The sequence below is a fragment of the Candoia aspera genome, chromosome 1 (assembly GCF_035149785.1).
Source record: "Candoia aspera isolate rCanAsp1 chromosome 1, rCanAsp1.hap2, whole genome shotgun sequence".
Lineage (NCBI taxonomy): Eukaryota > Metazoa > Chordata > Lepidosauria > Squamata > Boidae > Candoia > Candoia aspera.
In genome coordinates this window covers 179,599,486-179,610,113 of record NC_086153.1, presented here as the reverse complement: position 1 = coordinate 179,610,113, position 10,628 = coordinate 179,599,486, and the positions used below count along the sequence as shown (strand labels likewise).

At 41.0% G+C, this 10,628-nt stretch overlaps 1 long non-coding RNA gene across 2 annotated transcripts in view; it reads right to left on the bottom strand.

Moving 5' to 3' along the window:
- Nucleotides 1–314: 314 nt before the first annotated feature.
- LOC134507414 (uncharacterized) overlaps nt 315–10,628 on the bottom strand; it is a 55,983-nt gene continuing 45,669 nt past the window's right edge. Inside the window, exons 1-4 of one of the 2 annotated variants that reach the window (XR_010068903.1) lie at nt 3,604–3,768; nt 2,728–2,891; nt 1,979–2,213; nt 315–415 (exon numbers count right to left, since the gene is read on the bottom strand). This is a non-coding gene — a long non-coding RNA (uncharacterized LOC134507414). Of the gene's footprint in view, nt 416–1,978; nt 2,214–2,727; nt 2,892–3,603; nt 3,769–10,628 lie in introns of those variants that run through there. The other variant, XR_010068902.1, reaches the window with a different exon arrangement.

The window sequence follows — 10,628 nt, the reverse complement described above, 5'->3', positions numbered from 1 at the left end:
ACTTTAACATATCTGGATGGCAACAGACTTCAATTACTTCTGATACTGTTAATAGTCTTTCAGGCTACTCTCCCCTTTTATGAGCATGCACTCTAAGGAAAAATGTTGTTCTTGACCTTTACTCATAATATCTATCTATTGATCGATCAATCAGTCTTCCTATCTACCTATCAAAATCTACATAACTCCGCTGCAAACCAATGGATTCAAGGGAAACTAGATTAAATATAAATTACTTTACAAACCATCCCCAAGGTATAGCTGCAGTAAAATAATTAAGAGACTATTCACTTTTTTTAATAACACTGCAGCATAAATGTATTTTTCCTGGAGCTTCACCGAAGAGTCATCTCTTCCTCCCTATTGATTCCCCCGTCACGGAGTTTTCTGCTCCCAGCTGGCTTTCGTGTTTATTCTGTAATAGAGTAAATAGCTGCTTATATGCATGACAGACTTTAACGGTCTAACATCATTAATGTCATTCTGAAGCATTTACTAGTATTAAAAAAAGCATTCCTCAGAAGTATGAAAAAGCGTATCAGCAGCAAGTGAGGTAGGTTTATCTTTCTCCCAAATGAGAATTTACTAGTTGGGGAAAGGAGGGAAGGCAGGAAAAGTTTCCAGTAATTACTTCCAACAGCAACATTGTGAAATAATTAGGTAATCAATAATAAGCATGCTTCTTTGGTGACTTTTGTTTTATTAAAGGCAAGGGTGGGCCTAATAAGTCATCTAAGTTATTGCTGCTGGTTTTACAAATCAGGTGAAACTGCCCTGCCTTTAATTTCTCAGATGCTCTGCAAATGTTAGCTTTGCCTAGCTTCAGCATTTTTCAGGCTTTGCATGCCTTGTGGAATTACACCACCAGAAGCATTCTAAATAGTTAATGACCCTTTTTACCTACAAGTACAGCTTTATGTGTCATTCGTTACCACAGTGACTGACCAAGCTACAGTTAAATGAGCAGCATGTTGAAATAAACACATTTCTAGCAGAAAAGTATTAAGGGCACCTTCTCAGTGATATGGAAACATTTTGGTGGGATAAGTGTGGAATCATGGGCTTGGTAGCCTTAGTTGTGCATTACGAACTCCTGGTGAACTCCTCATCACATCCTGGGCTTCCATGTGTCCCACTAGCATCCCCTTTACAACTAAGACAACGGATGGTATAGAGGTTAAGACAGCAGGGGATGCCGGGGTAGAAGTGTGGCTAGCAAACATGGCCCTACCTAGTGTCTGAATGCTCTTAATCACAGGCTAGCAATGATGCCCCATTATTTTGTACTGTAGTATTCTATTCTGTTTTTTTTTTCCATGTTCAACACCACCACCACGATCAACATCATCATCTTCGCCATTTTATTATATTTGAAGATTTGTATCCCCATTTTTATATAGTAACTCAAGGCAGCAGATCTACATCCTATTGTTCTTTCCATCAAAAAGAATGCTGTTCTTTTAATTTCACATTAAACCTAGTAGAAGCTTTAACTTTTTATAGAGAAGTCTCCTTGGAATGCTTTTAGAGCTATTGCAAATTTTTGTTGGCTTGGCTCCACAAAGCATGTTGAGAATCAAAAGGATGACCCAACTAGGTGAAAATGAAAAATGGCCTTCAATCTGAGGCTGCTTTCAATCTAAGGGAGATGTGTTAAAATTTGTTTTAAATATTATCTGTAGGAATTACCTATGAAAATTGCAAAAGGGGGTGGAGGGAGGACAAAAATAACTAGGCAAAAATCTTCTGCCCAACAAACCAGGTGTTTCCAGTTTTCTAAAAAGAGATTTCCTGCTGCTTTCAATCAAAAGACATGGAAGTATTCCATTGTTTCCTTCTTTTTCCAGGAAAGGGACCAAAATACTGAAAACAGCATTGGAAAGGTAGGAAGATAATGAAAATGACAATGATGTGGAAATATAGTACAAGAATACTGTAAGGGTTGCTTTGTTTTAGTTTTGAGTATTTGGGAGTAAACCACTTTTATCCAAACCAGCAGATGGCAGACACAGAGCCCACATCTAGGTTTTGAATTATCATGGAATTGGAGAAAGCAAAGAATATTGCTGTCAATTCAATATTAGGCATTTGGATCTGGAAGAATTGTGGGAGAAGCAGATGGGTCCAATCTAGGAAAAACAAATCCCCCCCCCCCCATCCTGGCAAGGTCTTCAACGTACAGCAAATCCTTTTTCAAACTGGAAAACACTTTCCTAAAAAGCAAGAAAGAGGGTGGAAGAAATTATGACAGGGCAGGAATATAATAACGACTGGATTATATTTGGGGCCAGCATCATTAGGTAACTGCTGAAGCCCATACCGTCACAGGAGGCCTACTGCCGGCTCCCATCCCTTGCTGTTCATCCTTCTTGTGACTGAGGCTGTTTTTTATCACCCTCCCAAATAAATGAACAATGGGAAAGAGGAAGGAAGAACCAGGACAATAACTGCCCTGTGAGAAGACTGGCCCCAGAAGGAGAAACAAATGAAAAGGCAACAGCAACAGAGAAGAATAGGCTATCCCCAGCGTCCACCAAAATCTATACACCCAGCTTCTCACTGTTCAATGGGTGAACTTGTAAAAAAAGTGCTCATGGAGGGCAGAGACCAATGACCGGAGAGGAGGGGCCACAGTTCACAGTAGCCAATTGGAGTGGAGGGATTTGTTTGCATTGCAATAATGCAGAGACAGCACTGCATGAGCTGGCACAAGTCAGAAAATGCTACTTAGCAGAAAATGACATGTGGAAGTTGCCTTCCTGGTTGACTAGAGGGCAGATAGAGGATGCCATGCATTCCTGCCCTCGAGAAATGATCAGCAGGCTGCACTTGCACTGGGGCAAGATGGTCCTATGGATCAGCTAGTAGAGCATTTCCTGTCGGAGCAGGGCCTTCATGAAAGAAATGGGAAAGATGGACATCATTAAGAATTACAGATGGGAGAAACTGTAATAGTTTACTGAACTAGACCACCAGCATAAAAATGTTGGATTGTTAATGTTTTATGGCAGCAGGCAAGGCACCCCCCAAACTGTAATAAAACTGGTTATGTACATATAGTAAATGGCATGGCAAACCACCCTGCCATAGCCTGCCAAGAAAACGTCGCAAAAGCGGCGTCCCCCCAAAGGGTCAGAAGTGACTCAGTGCTTGCACAGGGGACCTTTCACCTTTCACACATATAGTAAAAGCACAAGTGATAATATAAACCAAAAATGGAACCAAGGGTCATCAAATACTACTGTAATATCATTAGTTTGATAGCACCTACACAAAATCCTAATTTGTCATAAATTCTGCCAAACATGCCACATTCTCTCTTTACTTATTGAATTTATGCTCCACCTTTCTGTCAGAAAAGACCCTCACAGCAATCAGCAGCAGGATTTAATGGTATTTTTATGAAAGTACTTCAGCTGAACATGCAAAGTTCAACCAATTAAAATGCAGCTCAGTAGCCAAGCCAGCATTCATCCCAAAGGTTTGCCTGAAGTAAACCTTTTTTTACAGAAAAAGAGGTAGCGTAATCCCCTTTAGAAGAGAGTTCCAAAGCTTGGGAACAGCCATTGAGAAGATTGTCTCTCAGGTTCCCACCAAACATACCTCAAATCATGGTGGGATCAAGAGAAGGACTTTCCCAAGGATCCTACAAATTGGACAGGCTTCTCTAGAAGCACATAGACTTCTCCAAAAATTGGATGCCTGTTGTATACAGCAAATACAGGTCATCTTGCCTGAGTTGTGACACCATGACTTGCTCCCTCTGTAAATCACCTGCTGAGAATTAATGAAAAGGATATGGGATTCAATGGCCACTTCAGTTTATCACTTCTTGCCTTTTTGTGAAGAAAAGTGTACTTAGTCTCACAGAACTTCACAGACCCCTTTTACAAAGCTTAAAGCTTTAAACTCAAATGAATCAACTCAGCATACATAAACACAAAAAAAGTGCCGGACAATCACCTTTCCATCACATCAGCTTCTATGCATTCTCAGTTTCATTCTAGTCAATCTTACTGTGAACACAATATGTGACCCATTTTTGTCAAAACTTAATTAGCAGCAGGATTTTTGAAAAGGCGTGCCTCTAATCCTTCAGGCCAGTCATGACAACAGAGGTATTCCTAAGAAGCATTTTTTTCTCTTTCTGTGTTCCTTAGATCCAGCATCAACTTCTACCTCTCTTAGGTAGTGAGAGAGATGAAAAGATATTTTCTGTACAGAATGATCAGGTGACATGTCAGTTTTCACAGGCAAAACATATAATAAAGTACAGGAGAAAAATAAAAGACCAGGATATTCTTTTGTGCGCGCTCTCTCTCCCTACAGAACAAGGGCAAATGAATTGGTCAATGTTTACTCATTCATCAAGGAAATCATCCAACTCTATTATAAAGTCAGGCCACTGACTTTTTGGTGAAGCCAAATGTTTTATTTTCCATCAGAATACAGACAGACACAAATAATTCACACATCCGCCCACCTAATACAGGGACATCCGACCCGAGACCCCAGGGCCACAAGTCAGCCCCCAAAGCTGTGGCTATGCTCCTACCAAGCTTTTTCTAATCTTGCCCCAAAATGTAATTTTTAACTGACTGAAAGGAGAAAAATATTAAATATGTGCAATTATTTTATTAATCTAATTTAAATCATATGTAGCTTTTGTCCCAGCCTCATCTTCTTGTAGGAGTGTTGCTTCTCAGAACAACACTCACAGCTAAAGTGTAACCCTCACCCTGAAAATATATGTATGTATGTATGTATGTATGTGTGCATTCCTGGATTAGAACTGTTCTCAACGTTAGGATCTATGAAAATACTCCCATATTGGGGGCAATGCCCTAGAGCAAAAAAAAACAAAGACAGCTCAGGGATGCCCTCTTTGAAAATACCAGTTGTAACATGACTTGAAATGGTTGATTCCTGCAATCTACAGCTTTGCTTTGAAGTTAGCTTGATGTGTGTGGACCAGGCCACTAATCCTGGCTTCCAAGTATGTATGAATGCAGCACAGACTTGATGGGTAGGGGTGAGAATCTCCCTGGCACATTCTTCTCCAAATGAAATGTTGCAGCTGTCTTGCTCTGTGACTCTAAAACCATACAGATTTGCAAGCAGATTCAAGGGTGAAGTAGCCCAGTCCATGTTTGCTTTCCTATTTGAGCTGCAATCAACCACTAATGTCATGCTGAACCTTGAATCATTATGGGATCGTCTAACTTAGCAGTATTGTTATGATGAGGGTTTCAGGATATTCTTTACTTCATTCTAATGAGGCAATTCCCCGCTCAATAGCATAGTTTTCTCCTGTCACCCAACCCTACTTTTAATATATTTTTCAGGTTCATTTTTGAAGACTTAAGAGACATAGTGTCCTACGGTTGTTGGCAGGTGGTCCTGATTTCATAGAGGTAGTCCTTGTTGAACAACCACTTGTTCAGCGACTGTTTGAAGCTCAACAGCGGTAAATGAGGAGACTTATAACTGGTCCATGTACTGTGGTTGTGGCTGTCGCAGCATCCTCTCAGTCACATGATCATGATTTAGCAACTGGTTTGCAATTATGATGGTTGCTGCATCCCATGGTCATGTGATCACCATTTGTGACTTTCTCTGCTAGCTTCCCACAAGCAAAGCCAATGGGGAAGCCAGCAGGAGGTCACAAACGGCGACCATGTGATGTTGTGCCTAATGACCGCATGGGATTCACCTAACAACCACAACTGAAACTGCCAGAACTGCCATCATAAGTTGGTGTGGTCATGTGATGTCATGCTTTACAACCATGTTGCTTAACAACGGAGTGGCTGGTCCCAATTACCATTGTTAAGCAAGGACTACCAGTATTTGTCTTTAAAATCATCATCTCAGTTACTCACTGAGCATTAATGCACTGCCAACTTTCCCTTTGCCTCCTCCAGGGCAGTGGGACCAAACACCCCCACTCCACCCATGGATTGTGCCAATTTTCAGGACAACGTGAAAGGCTTGTAGAGAAGTACTGAAGAGGAATTAGTTTCCTTGTAGCACCAGGCCAGCTCATTAAAAGTGACAACTTCTGAGAATGCTGCAGTGCTCTCATCCCAACAAGCCATTCTTTATATTAAGCTTCATATGTTGCCTGGAAACAAAGCAGGACAATAGATGCCTTTGCTTTCCCTCCAGACTACGAAGCACAACCAAGTGCCACAACAGCATTGATTTGATGAGATTCATTTGCAAACTTTTACTAAAACCATCTCTCTGTCCCCAACCTTTTCCCATGATGGCTGTTGGGCATAACCACCACCACCACCTTTGCTGAGCCTACATTTATCCAGCACCACGTTTTGAGCCTGTCTTTTAAGATGTTGCTTTCAACTACAGCTTAAAATCTGTGTATACCTCCCAATTATTAGCTGGCCTTTCAGAGGCTCTGTGTAATATAAGCTTGGCAAAGTCCCTCTCTGAGCCCTTTCAGGATTATGACTTAAATTAGCTCTGTTGACGGAGAGATGAAATTTACATTAAGTGTGTGTTGGCTTACCCATTTGAACTTCATGAATTGCAAGGTTTCAGTCCTTTCGTCTCCTCATTTGGGAAGGTGGCTCCAAACTGTTCTGTGAAACAAGTGGAAGCTACCCTGCACTTCCTTCCCCCTGAAATATTCTGCCACAAAACTAATTTTCCTGGGTCGTATTCTGCATTTGTCTAGCCCTATGCTTAATTTATAACTGCAAAATAGTGTTTGCATGTGTTAGGCTGGGTTTGCATAACATAGTAAAACAATTGGCTAATTTGTGGCTAGATATGCTAGGAAACCTACTCAATGTGATTTGCTGACGAATAGGTTGCGCAAGCTCAAGCAATTGTCTTAATGGTTTATGGTTGCACAAACACAGCCGTTATATTGTAAGTGTAGCGACAGTGCAGGATACTTGTTGACACTTGCCTCAGCCATAATGTAAAGTATCATCCGGAAGGAAGTGATGCTATTAAAGAACAGCCATAAAAGAGAAAAGATCATGGGAGGGACGACTGCTCAGCAAAGGAGCATGTGCTTTGTGAGTAAAAGTTCCTTCATCCCATCTGAAATATCCAATGTAAATCATCAGTTGGCAGAGTGTGAAACAAAGTCCTCAAAGGATGTTTTCAATAAGAGAAGAGGTAGCATGGACTTAGATCAGAGATATATAACCTCAGCCCCCCCAAAAGTTGGATGAAGTCCCCCCCAGGCCCTCTGAAAGTTGCCACCAATGTTTAACAACAGATAAGCAATAAATATTAAATATGGGAGTATTGTAAGTATCTCATAATGCCCCCCCCAAAGAGTGAATTGCTAAGCCATTATTGTTCTACTGTACGCGACAGGACTACAAGAGAGAGAGAGAGAGTTACTTGTTTTGATGAACAAACTATGTTTAGCATAGGTATTTCACTTATCTTGCTAACTAGGAATTTTGGAAATTATAGTCCCCACATTGCTGGAAGGCACTAGTTGGGACAGAATGGTGTAAAGGTTTGAAACTTTTGAATGGCTAATTCTGGGCCATTCTGGACTGTAATTTTGGAAAACAATATACAGAAAAAGCATGGGATCTCCCTTCACGCAGTGAAAATGCTATGGTGGTTCTGAACGCTCTTCTCCAAATTTAAAAAATGTAGATGAGACATTTCTCATTCTCCCTATGAGAAACATATATACAGGTCGGGAAGCCACAGTATGGACAGAACATGTGAGAGAAAGAATGAGACAAGGAGGAGATGGAGGACTTGGCCATAACCAGTTACTTTTAAAAACAGTCTGGTTCATCTTACAATGAATCTGAATATACTGATTAAGTCAAATAAATCAGCCTTCCTGAATATGTCCCACTTCCAGATATGTGGGACTGCAGCTGTTAGAATTTCCTCTCATTTTGTTTTGTTGCTATTCTCCCCAAAAGACAGAAGAGCAGCACAATAAGAGCACTATCTTTCAAGGAGAAATACAGGGAAAATAATGGCTGTCCCTAGTAAATAGAGACAACTGGACAGCGCACGGCTCAGCAGCATCTATATTTCTTGTACAATGCCATGGATGTATAAAGCACCTTTCGTGATGCTCAAGGTATTTCCAAATGCTTTCTGGGTAATGAGTTAGGGACTGGTGTTACAGCGGCTGCTGGCTCATTTTGCATGAAATAGTGCATTGACAGCCTTGGACAGTAAACCTGCCTTTGCTGAAAAGAGATATTACTTCTAAGAGTGTGTTCATTCCCACTTTTTCTGAAAAAGGGCTGTAGGATTTTATCTACAGTAGACAGCTTGGCTCAGTCTGACGGCAAGCACATCTGTCCACACACATATCTTTTAAGTTACTGCTGGGCTATAACTGGAAGTGGGTAGGAATTCTGAAATATGCAGTCAGAAACTCTGCCAAGTTTTTATGTTATTTTATTCAGTGTGAAACTATAAAAAAAAAAAAAACTATCTCTGCATCAACAGGGTTCATTTCAGGTTTTTTTTTTTAATCATTCTGCCTGTGTTTTCTGGATTTTTCTGAGATATTCCTTCATGGTGATAGAAGATTTTACATATATAGAACTTAAATACAAATATATTTCATATTCATATATTTTATATTTAGTATTTACATATTAGAAACATTTGTACTCTTATGATGGCTCTGAAATCATGTTGTATTTCCTTGAAGAGTTTTGTTGACTTTCTTACTCTTCCTTTCTCACAGGCCTACAGGCCTTGATAGATAGCTGTGCCCATAGAAACAAGATAAAGTGTACATTCCAAGGATCGCTTCTCCAGAGGAAAGGCATTGTTTAATAATGGTCAACGCGCCCTAGCAAGGATGGAAGGAAGTCCCTTATATGGAATGATGTTAAGATAAAGTAAAGGAAGGAAATTCCTAATATGGAATGAGGTTAAGGTGGAATATGGGTAACTGAGTCAGGGGTGGTATTTTAAAGGAGGAGTGGAATGGAATGTATATAATGTGCTGTAAGGAGGGGGTCCTGCGCGATTGCCCACCTAACAGCTTGCTGTTATCGCTTTTGCTCTTGGGTGAAAAATAAAGAACTTAATTTCATGCAACTGCCTGTTTCTTTGGTCCCGGCTCAGAAGCGAACCTGGTCAGGAAATAAGTAAAAAAAATTCTAACAGTGGCTTGTTGAGTTCATGGTTCATAAATGGTCATTTACATGAAGCCACTGAGTGAGATCATCCTGGCGTTTGGAATTAGATGCCATCAGTACACAGGCGACATCCAACTCTATTTCTCCCTGACATCAAGTGAGGCAATCCAAGGATTCACTTGGTGTCTGGATGTTGTAATGGGCTGGATGGACAAGAACCAATAACCTGGAGCTGAATCCCAGTAATTGGCTAGGAAGGGACTGTGTCCCCAGAGTATCAAGTATGCAGATTTATCCCTACCACTTGAGGTCCAGATGGTACCAGTGACCCAGATAGCATTCAGCCACCTGTGCCTGATCCAGAAGCTGTTACATTTCCTGGACAGGGATGGCTCATGCTCTGATAACCTCCATTTGGATTATTGCCATAGACTAGAAGACAATTCAGAAGTTGCAATAGTGTAAAATGCAGCAGTGGGGCTGTAATCCACAACATTCTTCATGTTGGAAGTGTGACTTCAGTGGCACTGACTCTTCAGCACTTGACAACTTACTACAAGAGACAGAGAGGTGTAAACAGAGAAACTGGGATTTACTCTGTCACTTCTTTGTTCTTCTCTAAGTCAACTCTTTGAGATTGCTAATTTCACAGTCTTCTATCTTTGTTCCTAGGCATGTGCATATAGAGAGACCAAATGGCTTCCCTCTTCCCTGCACATGAAGTACATGCATACTGATGGTATCTGTCAGCCCTCTGAAGTAGTCCAGACAAGAAGCACCAGCCATGAGTACTAATACTACCTTTATTGTAAGGTTACAGTAACAGAATCTTGCAAGTCTGAAAGTTCCTTCATCCTCCCTTATTTCTACTCTCCCAAAAACTAGGGAGGGTCCCTTCTGAGATATTTTCTCTACCACCACCCCTCTTTTGGACTCAGATTTCGTTTATCAGACTATTGTCTAGGCTGTGGCTTTCCTCCTGTTTCCCAGGGTCATTCTCACATACCTTTACAGTATCAAATGTAATTAATAGGAGCCCTATTTGATTACCAAAAAGGGTATTTGCAACCTGTGAAAGGGCAAAAGAAAAGGGTCTACCTGACCTCAGCTGAACTTGAGTACAACTCTGTGTTTATCATGGCCCTAAATTTAGTGGTGATCCTACAGTATAAGACCAACCCATCATATACTTAAACATTTCTGCTACCAGGGCTGCAACTGGGGGGGGCAAGCAGGCCATGTGCCCTGGGCACCACGCTGGGGGGGGGGGGCACCAAAATGAGCACTGAGAGGGTACCAAAATGAGTGCTGGGGGGAGGTGCAAAAATAGGCACGGAATCCATGTTTGCCCCGGGTGACACAGATCCTAGTTGCGGGCCTGTCTGCTACAGACTCATTCTCACAGGTAATATAATCATTTTGTTATTTCTTTCACTTCCCAATGGTAAGTGTTCTGACTTAAGCAAAAAACCATGCTGAGACAAGAAATTAGTCTCTAGTGTTTATTAACTGCTA